The sequence below is a fragment of the Sus scrofa genome, chromosome 10, assembly GCF_054392235.1.
Source record: "Sus scrofa isolate SSC_HxYL_T2T_F1_AM1 chromosome 10, Sscrofa_HxYL_maternal_Yorkshire_Landrace_v2.0, whole genome shotgun sequence".
Classification (NCBI taxonomy): Eukaryota; Metazoa; Chordata; class Mammalia; order Artiodactyla; family Suidae; genus Sus; species Sus scrofa.
In genome coordinates, this window is record NC_139392.1 from 22,850,232 (window position 1) to 22,864,353 (window position 14,122).

At 40.8% G+C, this 14,122-nt stretch overlaps 1 protein-coding gene across 7 annotated transcripts in view; it reads left to right on the forward strand.

The window, feature by feature from the left end:
* The window catches only part of CRB1 (crumbs cell polarity complex component 1), a 242,556-nt gene that overhangs the window by 66,754 nt on the left and 161,680 nt on the right, over positions 1-14,122 (forward strand). Inside the window, exon 1 of one of the 7 annotated variants that reach the window (XM_084979319.1) lies at positions 7,569-7,890. The exons of the other annotated variants lie outside the window; for them this stretch is intronic. The gene's annotated coding sequence lies outside the window, so the exon portion shown is untranslated. Of the gene's footprint in view, positions 1-7,568; positions 7,891-14,122 lie in introns of those variants that run through there. 7 annotated transcript variants of the gene reach the window in all.

The window sequence follows — 14,122 nt, forward strand, 5'->3', positions numbered from 1 at the left end:
GCCTGGGAACCTCCATATGCCGTGGGTGTGGCCCTAAAAAGACAAAAAAAAAAAAAAAAAAAAGAAAAAAAGGCCTTGAAACAGAGTTCTAATTTGACTCTGAAGCATGCAGCCGTTTTAAGAAATTGCTCATTAATATCGATACCTCTTCTTTTATAAACTATAGGGGCTATTTGTCAACTGTGTCTAAACAGAAAATTATTTAGAGAAGAAAATATTGTTTTTCAGCTTAATATTGAATATCAAACAGAAGGATAGTAAATTAACAGCATTTCTTTAAATGAGCCATGTCTTCCTTGGTCTATATTTAGACTACTAAATTTTTCATATTTTTAAATGTGTTAAATTCACTTTCAATGAAATACACAGATATTAAATATATCATTAGATAATTTTTTTTACAAATATATACCTTCAGGAGTTCCTGTTGTGGCTCAGTGAGTTAAGAATCTGACATAGTGTCCAGGAGGATGTGGGTTTGATCCAGGGCCTCGCTTAATGTAGGATCTGGCGTTGCCATGAGCTGTGGTGTAGGTTGCAGATAAGGCTCTGATCCAGCATTGCTGTGGCTATGGTGTAGGCCTGCAGCTGCAGCTCTGATTTGGCCCCTCACCTGGGAACTTTCATTTGCTGCAGATGCTGCCATAAAAAGAGAAAAAACAAAACAAAGCAAAAAGAACCCAAATATATACCTTCATATAAGCATTACCACAGTAAAGATCATAAATCTTCCATCATTCCCACATGCCTCCCAGTCAGTTCCTACATCCCATGAGATAATCATTGTTTAATTAGTTTGGTCTGCTTGTAAATTTTTAGGACAAATAACATTGCAGGGCAAACGTTAAATCATGTGTTCAATATATTATGAAAAAAACCTTTCATTTCACAAATTCTCTAAGAAAAGGTCTCCAGACCCCGGGTGTCCATGAAAATTGAAAACTGCTACTTTTTAATAAGAGTGTGTATCCCTGTTTATCACTGTCAACTTAGAGTCAATATTGTTCCACTTCACATAAAATGTGATAACCTTACAACAGCAAAATTCTCTTTACCTTCCCTGTCTTTCGTGCTGACTTTGACATACATTTTACATTTATGTATGAATAAACCCCACAATGCAATGATTCATTTTGGTTTAACCCATAGTTTTTCCTTCAAGAAATTAAAAAAAAGTATACGAAGCCTTTTGTATTTATTGAAATGCGATTCATTCCTTTCTGGAGATACGAGTTTCTTCTGATATCATGTCCCTTCATCCTGAAAAAGCAGGTGTGCTTGTGACTTTCAGCTTTTGTTTATCTGAATGTGGTTTTATTTCACTTCAAAGTGTTAAAGGATGTTTTCACTATTATGAAAGTCTAGCTTGACAGTTCTTTATCTTTAAGCATTTCCAAGATGCTATTTCCATTGTGTACTGACCTCCATATTTTTCTAGAGAAATTAGTCATCCATCCCTTTATCAGTATCCACTATGTTTCTGGTTCTTCTCCTATCCTCAGTCCTTAGACATCTTGTATATTTTCATGTTACTTTTGTTCTAAGTACTTTTATTATAATGTGCGTAGGTATGACTTTTGTTGTATTAATCTTGATGAGGGTTTGCTAAGATTCTTGGATTTCTAAGTTGCTGTTTTCTACCAAATTTTGGTTATTCTTAATTCAAATAAAATTTTCCCTGTTCTTTTTTTCCTCTACCTCTGGGATTCCAATTACACTCTGAGAGCCTGTTTGGAATCATTCTGCTGCTCACTGCGATTCTGTTCTTTTTTTTTTTTTTTTTTTTTTTTTTGTCTTTTTGCCATTTCTTGGGCCGCTCCCACGGCACATGGAGGTTCCCAGGCTAGGGGTCGAATCGGAGCCGTAGCCACCGGCCTACGCCAGAGCCACAGCAACTCGGGATTTGAGCTGCGTCTGCAACCTACACCACAGCTCATGGCAATACTGGATCCTTAACCCACTGAGTGAGGCCAGAGCTCGAACCTGCAACCTCATGGTTCCTAGTCGGATTCATTAACCACTGAGCCACGATGGGAACTCCTGTCTACTACTTTCTACATCATCTCAGTATCTATTTCTGGTGACTGTTTTCTTTCTTGATTATAGGTCACACTTTTCTACCTCTCACATGTCTACTGTTGTTGTTATATGCTGGGTACTCAAATGATAATTCTAGAGGTTCCTGATTACGTGAACTTCTTTCAAAGGAGTTGGAATTTCGTTCTGGTTGACCATTAAAGTTTTTTCCTTATAAATCTTGGTTTTATTTTTTGTTCAAGTGGTTCTATTTTGGTTTTGAACTTGGCATTGTCCTTCAATGATGTGGTACTTACCCGGAAACAAGGCCTTTCCAGTTTCTCTGTGCTGAGATGTTCGACAAAGTCTCTCCAACTGTCTCTTTTTTGATATTTTAGTTTATTTCGGTCTCTGAGCAGATGATCTTTGGTAAGCTTCCCAACAACCCATGATGAATAATGAGTCTTTTAGGCCATCATGTGAATATATGTCTCTTTGTCCTCTGGTGCTCTGACCTGCAAACTGTAATTGCTCCTGCAGCCTGTGACTTTGATCTTATTCTCCTGAGCTTGGACATATTGCTGCTTCTCTGATTGTACTCCTCTCAGCATTAAAGTCATTCCAAGTATAAAGCCCATATCATAGGTGTCTTTATTTCATCTCTAACACAAATCATAGTTCTGTACTGTGGTCAGTACCTGAAAATAGTGACCTCAAATTTCCTACTTTTTTTTAGTTGTTTACACTAGGAGGACAAGTGTACCCAGACTATACCAGCTACTGTGTCTTAGGCAGACATGGATATAGGGAAAAGGCAGCTGTCCTTTAAAATTATTAGACTCTTGGAGTTCCCATCATGGCTCAGCAGTTAACAAACCTGACTGGCATCCATGAGGATGCAAGTTCAATCCCTGGCCTCGCTCATTGGGTTAAGGATCCAGCATTGCTGTGGCTGTGGCGTAGGCTGGTGGCTACAGCTCCGATTGGACCCCTTGCCTGGGAACCTTCATATGCCGTGAGTGAAGCCCTAAAAAAATAGAGAGAGAGAAAGACAAAAATAAAATAAAATTATTAGATGCTTGGTTGGAGCTTAATAATGAGGAAAAAAGCCATTGATTTAAAGATGTGTTCAGGTGTAAGAAGAATGCAGTTCAAAACTGGATAAGAAAGATACATGTACTGTTTATCTCCACAGCAAGTATGATCTTTCCAGTTGGTTGGAGTAATCACATAAAAGCATCCGGTACCTAATTGACTCAATCAAAACAACCAAACTAGTCACACACACACAAGGTGGTATTATGTATTCGCTGTGTGTCTATGTCATGCACTATTTGACACATGCACACTGTTGATTATTATATTGTAACCACTTTGGAAAAATCCTGGAGTTGACTGTAAATGCCATGTCAACACAGTTCTGCGAAGACATAGTTTCAGAGAATTTCCTTCTTCGGCTCTGTGCCTGATCAAGGCTGAAATAAACAGATGGGAAGCAAAAAGTGCTGAGGGTAACAAAACTCCACATGTGTAGAGAAAAATATCATAAACAACATTTATTTTTTCTATTCATATAGACTCTCTAAAGGAGTTATACTTCATGAGTATAAATACCCAAACAAAGACAATCAGCTGAAGCAGAGAAATGTCCTTATGTTTGCATGGACTTTTCATTTTTTTTTCTTTTTTTTTTTTTTTGCTTTTCGAGGGCTGCACCCATGGCATATGGAGGTTCCCAGGCTAGGGGTCAAAACGGAGCTACAGCTGCTGGCCTACACCACAGCTGCAGCAACACAGGGTCTGAGCTGCGTCTGCGACTCACACCACAGCTCACAGCAACGCTGGATCCTTAACCCACTGAGTGAGGCCAGGGATTGAATCTGTGTCCTCATGGATACCAGTTGGGTTTGCTACTCTTGCATGGACTTTTCTAAAGAACGTATTTAATTAGGATTGGGGTTCGATCCCTGGCCTTGTTCAGTGGGTTTGGGATCCAGCATTGCAGTGAGCTGTGGTGTAGGTCACAGACGTGGCTCCGATCCTGTGTTGCTGTGGCTGTGGGGTAGGCTGGCAGCTGTAGGTCCTATTGGACCCCTAGCCTGGGAACTTCCATATACCCACGGTGTGGCCCTAAAAAGCAAAATAAAAAAAATGTTTAGAAAATAACAGCTGTTCTTTTTACCATACATTCTAAAAGGATGATCCTAGAGGTGGGGTTAACAGCCATGACCTGAGTTGAAGAGCAGTGTTATGTGTATCCTGACCTCATGTATTTGGGCAAAAATCTTTTCTACATGGACATCAGTGCTACAGGTTTTGGTCTAAGAAACAACCGTCAGAGTTCCTGTCATGGCTCAGTGGTTAACAAACCCAACTAGCATCTATGAAGTTGCAGGTTCCATCCCCACCTTGCTCAGTGGGTTAAGGATCTGGCGTTGCCGTGAGCTGTGGTGTAGGTTGCAGACGTGGTGTAGGTGCAGGCGTTCCTGTGGCTGTGGTGTAAGGTGGCAACTGTAGCTCCGATTCGACCTCTAGCCTGCGAACCTCCATATGCCTTGAGTGAGGCCCTAAAAAGACAAAAGACACAAAAGAAGAACCAAGAAAGTAGCAACCGTCAGTATTGCCTGAATGTCACAAGGGCGACAGAGGTTCTAAACATTATTGCCATTATGGCCCTTCCGTCATCTTCTTGACACAGGAGTTTTGTTCCCAAATGTATGATTTCAAGTTATTTAAAGTCCCCTTTGTGCATGTGCCTGTTAGAATTTTAAAACTAAAACCCATAAAATCCAACTAACAAATCTACTATTTATTAACAGACAACGCAGTTCAATATGAAAAAATAAAATAAGAGGTATGATAAAGAAAGCAAAGAAATAATTCTGGTTGGCTGAACTTACGAAGGCCATTTTTACACAAAAGAATGACAAAATTTAATATCACATGGGAATTTAAAAAATGATGGCGTTTCTGTTGTGGCGCAGTGGTTAACGAGTCCGACTAGGAACCATGAGCTTGCGGGTTCAATCCCTGGCCTTGCTCAGTGGGTTAGGGATCTGGCGTTGCTGTGAGCTATGGTGTAGGCTGAAGATGCGGCTCGGATCCTGTGTTGCTGTGGCTGTGGTGTAGGCTGGCAGCTACAGCTCCGACTGGATGATTGGACCGCTATCCTGGGAACCTCCATGTGCCTCGGGAGTGGCTCAAGAAAAGGCAAAAAGACAAACAAATAAATAAAAATAAAAATGATGGCAATATTGTGGGAAAGGAGACGAATTAGATTATGGTTATCAAACCTTGACTTTGTAAACTTGACACCAAATAAGAATTTAGTAATATCCTGTAAGAAACTATTACAAGAAAATTATCTTTTATATTCAATTTGATTTTAACTAGGTGAGACAATACCAGGCAAAGGAATATATTCTATTGGAAAATTCTCTAAAATGTCTAATGGTGGCTTTAAAATTTTGAGAATAGCCATATTTTATATCTTACTTTGTATTACTCACTTTGAGTCTGAATAGAGGGGAATGAAGAGATTTAAATTTAAAAGCTAGTTTGGTTGTCTCCTTGTATTTCTTTTCTCTACAAAGTAGAACTGAAACACCTTGGATCTCTGAATTGCTTGTAATGTGCTCTTTATTTCTCTCTCTCTCCTTTTCTTTCCCACTAAGTTTATTTATTCTTTTTTTCTCCTTTGTTTCCAGCAACATAGGACCATTTAAAAGGAAAACTATCTTGGAGAGGGGTGGGGGTGATGGCAAACGGATGAAAAACTAGCTTCTGGTTGTTGGGTGGTTACTATAGCAATAATCATGATGGGAGATTTTCTGCTGCGAGTAGTTTCTATAACAACATGATAGGGTGCTTTAGAAATAGACCTGAGGTAAATAGATTCTTTAAGGGTCTCTTAACCCCTTTTATACCACGGGATTAGCATCCTCTTGGAGGATAAATATTAGCTTACTTGATGGAAACCTTTAAAATATTGCTTTTATTTTGTAAAGATTAAACATTTAATTGTTCTGTGGAGACCTGGCTTTAGCTGAGAGATCTTAGGAGCCTTCATTTCAGAAAATAATTGATAGCATCCTTATTCTGCTTTTGCATCATGAAATCAAAGTAGTCTCTAAAGCTGCTTCTTTTAGTGTGTTGCCCCCACATGTGGGAAGCAGTAAATACTCTCCACTGTAGCATCTGTCAGTTCTCTTGTAAGTCATGGGAAGGCTGGGCTTTAGTGCAACCTCGTACACACTGTGATACACCTGTTGGCCTCACTGACAGGTCGTGAGCTGTTTGCTCTGACTAGTGGAGCTGAATTCCCATCCTTTGTTCTGTCCTTCAGTGTGCTTCAAATTAGGCATGGTTTCTACTGGACTTAAAATTTTCTAGGTGTTGTAAAAGGAAGTTGATTGACATAGTTGTGAATTTATTGTTTTAGCCTGGTCAAAAATGACCTGGAAGAAAATGAAGTCTCCCATTTCATGCCTATGGGCCATTCAGACACTCTTCTAAGGGAGAGATCTGTGGGCATGCGTACTGGGTAGACGATAGGGAATAGGTGGTGGTGGGCTACAGATAGTTTTTGAAGAGAAAAAAATTACAGAAAGCTTAAATTTAGTCACACAGTCAGTTACATTTCGAAAGACCGGGATTAGGCTTTTTTGGTTCAGTTCAATTGTGAATTACCAATTGTCCATGCTAGATACAGGAGGTATATACAATGACAAATAATACATGGGATTTATTTTAAAAATTTATTATCATATCAAGTAAAAATACTTTCTATTATTAAGCAAAAGATTAATTTACTTAAGTCTGTTGATTCAAATTTAATGAATAATTTCCTTGAATTCCTCTTTCTTCCTTCCCCACTTACCACTCCCTCCACAATATTTAAGTGCAAATACAAAGCCAGGCTTTCCTAAAAGGGATGCTCACCAGCATATCTGAGCCAGGGTGATTCCCCCAAGGTACCATGTCTTTGGTCTGCACATGAAGCTCACTTCTGTGCATTCTCTACAATGACCAATCCTTACACTTTTGTTGTTTTTTACTCAGTTAATCTGCCAATTCCAAATCTGACATCTTCTCTTTCAGCTCTCAGAAGCTCTCAGCAACCACACGTCTCCCTCCCAGTTTGGGAGTGGTGCTGCCGCGTCCCCATCTCCCTGGGGTTTTGTGCTCAGTAAGGAAGGCTCAGAATTCATCGCGTGTGCGCTGACCATAGGCTTCGGGGGTAGAATGTGCCAAACGGGTGCCTAGGGCGATGGAGACTGTTCTCCATGTGTGTCCCGGGGCTGTGCAGAGGGGCTGCAGCGTGTCTGTGTGCACCAGGGCCTGCTCAGGGCAGCGGGGGCCGGAGCATACGGGCAGGGGGCCATTCAGACTCCCCAGACTCTTCCCCAGACCAAAGGCACAGCAGCATTGTACTTGTTACACTCAGGGCCATGGGGCTTTCAGCTGAATAAAAAGAGAATGAAATGTATTCACGATGGTTTCCAAGTTCTCTAGTAACCACAGTAACGGGGTTTTTCCCCCGAATCTGGCTCACAGCTTAGATGGGTCAGAGGGAAGCAAAGCATCCTCTCTCTGTTCAAGGGTAGTGAGCAGAAGAAATCTCCCTGGTGGAAAAGCAGTTAATCAGCAAAGCCAACAATCAGCACATATGTTTTGCACAACTCAGGAGGTCGAGTTCCAAGTGTGATTGGCACTGGATGCACAGAGCCCATACGCAGACGTACTGAAGACGCGGATGTCATAGTTCCTGAACTAAAAGAGTTGGTTTGCTAATTGTTAAAGACAAGCCTCCATACGTGAAACAGAGAACAATTTAGGAGATATATAGATAAGTGTGATGCTGTCTTAACAATGGTAAGTTCTGTGCCTGCGCAGGCCAGGAGATCAATAAGAAAGCAAAGATCTGGGGAGTTCCCCTCATGGTACAGCAGAAACGACTCTGACCATGGAACCATAGGAACCATGATGTTTCGGGTTTGATCCCTGGCATCGCGCAGTGGGTTAAGGATCCAGCGTTGCCGTGAGCTGTGGTGTAGGTTGCAGACAGACGCGGCTCGGATCCCCCATTGCTGTGGCTCTGGCGTAGGCTGGTGGCTACAGCTCTGATTCAACCCCTAGCCTGGGAACCTCCATATGCTGTGGGTGTGGCCCTAAAAAGAAAAGACAGAAGACAAAAAAAAAAAAAAAAAAAGAAAAAAAAAGAAAACAAAGATCTGGAAAATGTAGGCTTCTAAGGAAGTGCTCCATTTAAATATACATCATGATTAATGAACTCTTAGAAAGTACTTTGAACATCTTTATTCATGCCCACTACTAAAATCGTGTTATAGAAGATAATTTAAATGTTAGAGGATTAATATCTTACTCATAGTTATAACCACATGTTGTTTTTCTAGACCTTGTTCCCTGTATAAAACTATGAGAAAATTGTCTGAGGTTTGCACTGTTCAAAATAGTAGCCGCTGGTGACATGTGGCTTTGAGCACCTCAGTGTGGCTTTGCTAGGGCTGAGATGTGTTCGAAGTGTAAAATGCACGTAGGATTTCAAGGTCTTAGTTTGAAAAAGGATGTAAAGATCTCATTAATTTTCCCCTTTGGTAACCATAAGTTTGTTTTCTGTCTGTGAGACTATTTCTATTTTGTAAATCAGTTCATTTGTATTATTTTTTTTTAAGATTCCACTTATAAGTAATATCATATGATATTTTTCTTTGGCTTACTTCACTTAGTATGATAACCTCTAGTTTCATCCATGTTGCTCCAAATGTGATTATTCCATTCTTTTTTAGTGGTTGAGTAATATTCCATTGTGTGTATATGCTACATCTTTATCCATTCATCTGTTGATGGATATATAGGTTGCTTCCATGTCTTGGCTATTGTGAATGTGCTGCAGTGAACATTGGAGTTCCTGTATCTTCTCAAATTATGGTTTTCTCCAGACATATGCCCAGGAATGGAATTGCTGGATCATACGGTAGCCCTATTTTTGTTTTTAAAGGAACCTCCATGCTGTTTTCCATAGTAGTTTTACCAACTTACATTCTCACTAACATTGTAGGAGGGTTCCCTTTTCCCCACACCCTCTCCAGCATCTACTATCTGTAAACTTTTTGGTGGTAGCCATTCTGACTTGTATGAAGTGATACCTCATAGTAGTTTTGATTTGAATTTGTCTAATAATTAGTGATGTTGAACATCTTTTCATGTGCCTGTTGGCCAGCTCTATGTCTTCTTTGGTGAAATGTCTATTTAGATCTTCTGCCCATTTTTCAATTGGATTGCCTGGTTTTTTTATGTTGAGTTGTATGAGTTTTTTGTATGTTTTGGAGATTAATTACTGGTCCATCGTATCATTTACAAATATTTTCTCCCACTCAGTCGGTTGTCTTCTTGTTTTGTTTATGGCTTTCTTTGCTGTGCAAGAGCTTTTAAGATTAATTAGATCTCAATTTTCTTTATTTTTTCTTCAGCCTTAATTGTGTATATTATAATTACTTAAAAACCTGGTAAATATCTAATGGAAAATATTAACGCTTTCAGGTGCCTTTTTAGAACAAATTATTCTGCATAATGGTTTTGTTATTAATATTGAAATTATGTCTTTTGATCATTGATCAGTTTAAAAAATGGTGGCTTTATGTAGAGGGGAAAAAACTTTTATTTTTCTCTTCGCTTCGAACATTTTTAGCTTTACGGTGGAAATTTCAATTTGCTAGAGGCAAAGGACCTAGTAAAATGTAAGTATTCCATTAAATAAAAGGGGTCATTTAAAAGCCTGTCCTTATTAAAGTGTACATGGATTATAATAAGGTCAGAGTGTCCAGGCCTGATTAGCTTTAAATGAATTTAATGTCAAAGGAACATAATTAGACCTTCATTAAAATTTTCAGTGATTGACAGTTCATAAAAATGACCTTCACAATTTGCATTATTTAGTCATGTTCTAAGGATGACAAAGGACAGGGCCCCTTCTCTGCAGTGAGTGTACCATTGCAGCCAGAGGCCGGATGTACTTGGGCCATCACCCTAACCCCTTCTAGACCTGCGTGCAGGTGTGTCGTCTGTGCAGATGAAGACCCAGAGGCTTCTATACACACAGAGAAGCTTTGAGAGCAAAGAAGAAAGCTTTGGAGAAGCAGGCCCTTGATTTCACCTGTGATGATGCTAATGATGGGAAATTGTACATAAAAGCACCTAACCCGATGGCAGCCACATGCAGGGGGGCTGAAATATCTTCGTGGAAGAGTTTCTCGGTGAGTCCGTGGACTCTGTATAGAAGAGATGAGATGCAGGTGACACCAGTAAGCATTGGCACAATCTTCTCAATTGGAACGGGAAGGTCTTGTTTCAGAATTTGCATGTGAGGGAGTTTCTGTCGTGGCTCAGTGGAAACAAATCTGACCAGCATCCATGAGGATGCAGGTTCAATCCCTGGCCTCGCTCAGTGGATTAAGGATCTGGCGTGGCCATGAGCTGTGGTGTAGGTCACAGATTTGGCTCAGAACCCGAGTGGCTGTGGCTGTGGTGTAGACTGGCAGCTGTAGTTCTGATTGGACCCCTAGTCTGGGAACCTACATGTGCCTCGGATGTGGCTGTAAAAAGAGAAAAGACAAAAAAAAAAAAAAAATTTGCATGTGAGTTAACTGTGCTTGACACACAGTAGGCAGTGCTAGTCTGCCTGTATCACCAAAGAGTCTCAAGAAAGTGATGACAGTAAACCTGTACTTCCCAGAACTCAAAATCTAATAACTCTTTCCAGTATCATGCAGTCTTATCTTCCTTGGATTGATTCATTTATTAAATGTGCATTTACCAATCACGGTTACTTATGTCAAGGTACTTTGCATTGTCAGTAGAAGGGGACCGAGACATGTATGCTTTGAACTCTACATTGAAGGACAGACAGATCACACTGACCACATAATTACTCCATTCCAGATTTCCGTAAGGAACTTTAGGCATGTTGTTCTTTTTATCCCTCACAATGATTTTGATAACAACAATAATACGAATTGGCTGACAAGGCTCTCTCTGCGACAAACACCGCCAGACCTTGTATTTACATTAGCCAGTTTCATCTCCACAGTAAACCTATGGCGTAGGCATCATTTTTACATAAATGAGAGCTAAGGCACAGAGGTGTTAAGTCCCTAAATAAAACCTGTGGGGTCAGTAAGTGGCAGAACCAGGATTTAAACACAGGCCCCAGGAGTTCCTGTCGTGGCTCAATGGTTAACAAACCTGATTAGTATCCATGAGGATGCCGGTTCAGTCCCTGCCCTTGCTCAGTGGGTTAAGGATTGGGTGTTGTCATGAGCTGTGGTGTAGGTCCCTCGTTGCTGTGGCTGTGGTGTAGGCCCGCAGCTGTAGCTCTGATTCGACCCCCAGCCTGGGAACCTCCATATGGCATGGGCGCGGCCCTAAAAAGCAAAAAAACAAAACAAAACAACCCAACAACAACCCCCCCCCAAACAAACAAACAAAAAAACAATCAGGTTCCAAAGTCTGAGCTCTGAAGCATTGTGCATATGGCTATATATTAACTCTTAGAAACGAGGAAGCGGGAGTTCCCGTTGTGGTGCAGCAAAAACGAATCCAACTAGGAACCATGAGGTTTCGGGTTCGATCTTGGCCTCGCTCAGTGGGTTAAGGATCTGGCATTGCAGTGAGCTGTGGTGTAGGTCACAGACGTGGCTCAAATCTGGCGTGGCTGTGGCTGTAGCTGTGGTGTAGGCTGGCAGCAACAGCTCCTATTGGATCCCTAGTCTGGGAACCTCCGTATGCTGCAGGTTCGGCCCTAAAAAACAAAAACAAAAACAAAAGCAAAAACAAAAAAACAAAAAAACAAAAAAAAAAAAAAGGGGGAAATGAGGAAACAGGCTCTGTGACCCTGATTTTGCTAAAACCACAGATATGGGAAATAGCAGAACTAAAATTTAAACCTCTGTCTTACCACAAAATAGTTGTTGCTGTTACACTGAATTGGCCTCAGTCTAGAATTTAAACCACGACCTAACGAGAGTGGAAGCCTGGTTTCGAGGCCTCAGAAATGCAGAGGAAAGGAATGTTCTTAAAGAGCCCCTCACCTTTTTTAACTGCTCCGTGTGGACCCATCAGACTGTGCATCAAAGGAAGTGAATCACCCAGGGTTTTGCTCTGCTTGATTTTATCAAAAGAGGTGCGAGTAAGAACTTCACAGCAAGGCCTAAATGAGCATTCAGGTTTTCTTGCTCACTCATCCATTATTCAACAAATGTCTATTGATTACCTTCCTTGTGCAAATCATTTTGGCCGCTTCCCAGATAAAGATGTGCCCCTCCTGCTACCTCCCTCCTCCGCCACAGGTCCCAGCCCTGGAATTAAATTTCACTCTGCAGGAGTTCCATCATGGCTCAGGGGAAGCGAATCTGACTAGTCTGCGTGAGGACACAGGTTCGATCCCTGGCCTTACTCAGTGGGTTAAGGATCTGGTGTTGCTGTGAGCTGTGGTGTAGGTCACAGACGTGGCTTGGATCTGGCAGATCTGGCCTTGTTGTGGCTGTGGTGTAGGCCAATGGCTACAGCTCTGATTCGACCCCTAGCCTGGGAACTTCCATATGCCTCAGGTGCGGCCCTAGAAACACACAAAAAAATTCACTGTAGAAAGCCAGGCTCAAGAAGATTAAACCAGTCATGTTCCTCTTAGAAACCGAAAGTCTTCAATCTGAAAATGTCTACTCTATCTCCAGTAGCATTGTTTATAACTTTTGGTTCATTCTAAAAGCAAGCTGTCATGGACAACTTGAAAACTGAACCTCCCAAATATTTGCAATTTGTAATTCAAACTATGATTGAACTTGTTCAGTGGTTCACCAAAATGTCAAGGGCATCTGATTTACCAAGTTTCTGAATGGAAGAGAGAATAAATTCTTGAATAAAAATTTTTTTTCTTTGATAGTAAAGTCATCTTAAATCGACAGCTTTTCCAATTTACAGTGGCTTTTAAGATATGGTTTAATGAAATATAGAAACGTATATTCTGGAGTTCCCATTGTGATGCAGCAGAAATGAATCTGACTAGTAACCATGAGGTTGTGGGTTCGATCCCTGGACCCACTCAGTGGGTTAAGGATCTGGTGTTGCCATGAGCTGTGGTGTAGGTTGCAGATGCAGCTCAGATCTGGTGTGGCTGTGGCTGTGGTATAGGCCAGTAGCTACAGCTCTGACTTGACCCCTAGCCTGGGAACCTCCATATGCTGAGGGCACAGCCCTAAAGAGCAAAAAAATAAAAATAAAAAAATAAAACTATATCTAAAAATGTCAAGGATATAAATAAGATGTCTAAAGACAGTATGCTTGGTCGTTGCCTTTTTTTTTTTTTTTTTTTGCTTTATACTGCACTCTCGGTTTATGGAGGTTCAAAGGCTAGGGATCGAATCGGGGCTCCAGCTGCCGGCCTACATCACAGCCACAGCAACTCGGGATCCTTAACCCACTGAGCGAGGCCAGGGATCAAACCTGCATCCTCATGGATCCTAGTCAGATTCATTTCCGCTGAGCCGTGACGTCAACTCTGGTTGTTGCTTTAATAAAAGTAAAAGTACAAATAAAAGCAACTCATTATCAATTATTTGCTTAGTGTTCTATAGTCAAAGATCTTTTTTTTATGAGGGAATATCAGAAACCATTCAGCAGATGTTGCAGGGAGTGTGAAATTTGATGTTCACAGTTCCTCTGTTCATTTCCCATTTTTATTCAGGTGAGATTAGATTATATGTATATTAAAAATACAATTAAAAATGTTAAACCTGTGCCTTAGATGTTAAAAAAAATTACTTTATCCCTCAGCCAGCATATCCTCTCTCGCATCCCAGGCAACAGCTTTTCCAAGTCCCTGGCCATGTCTGAGTGGTTTGAAGAAAAAACACAGTAAAATATTCCAAAGAGCTCCACTTGCTTTATTTGTAGTAGTGATAGCATAGGTGAGTGTTAGAGCTGCTTAAATGGGAGGTGTGTTTAAAACTGCTAAATTAACCCAGCTATGAGCAATAGTCCCGCCCACCTCCTTGCCTTTCCTTCTGCTAACAGATCTGATTCTTAGAGT